This window comes from Petaurus breviceps, unplaced genomic scaffold, assembly GCF_028583685.1.
Source record: "Petaurus breviceps papuanus isolate PSGF00001 unplaced genomic scaffold, PetGlider_PUasm1.0 126, whole genome shotgun sequence".
Lineage (NCBI taxonomy): Eukaryota > Metazoa > Chordata > Mammalia > Diprotodontia > Petauridae > Petaurus > Petaurus breviceps.
Window position 1 is genome coordinate 905,592 of NW_027185655.1, and position 649 is coordinate 906,240.

The window sequence follows — 649 nt, forward strand, 5'->3', positions numbered from 1 at the left end:
CACCGGACCGGGGATTGGTTCTGGCCTCAGACACTTAACATCCACACTAAAAAACTGGCCATGTAACCTTGGGCAAGTTACTTAACCCCAATTGCTTTAAAAATAATAATTTGACAAGTATTTGGAAAATGGAAAATATGTATCAGGATATAAATATAAAAAAATTTTTAAATCTCTGCTCTCAAGGAGATTGCATCCTATCAAAGAAGCATCAAATACATTAAACTACAACATGCATGCAAGATTATTTTGGAGAGGACAAAAAAGTGTTATCAATGGCGGTCAGGGGATGAGAAACAGTCACACATCACTTAAAAAGTGAAGGTTGAACTGAGCTCCCAATGTAGCTATGAATTCCAAGAGGTAGACAGGAGGAAGGAAAGCATTCTAGGTGCTAGGGGAGATGGGGAAAGCAAAGAGGCAAGAGATGAAATATCACATGCAGGAAATAGAAGGGAGACCAGTTTAGGTAAAATGTACAATGTGTAAAGGAGATTAGCTGAAATCTGCCTAGAAAGACAGACTGCAGCCAAAATGTGAAGGGCTTTAAATCCCTAACTGAGGGTTGCATTTTACCTTAGGGAAAATAGGGAGGTTTCAGATCTTTTTGCATAGGGAAATGACATGGTCAGAACTGTGGGAAAATCAT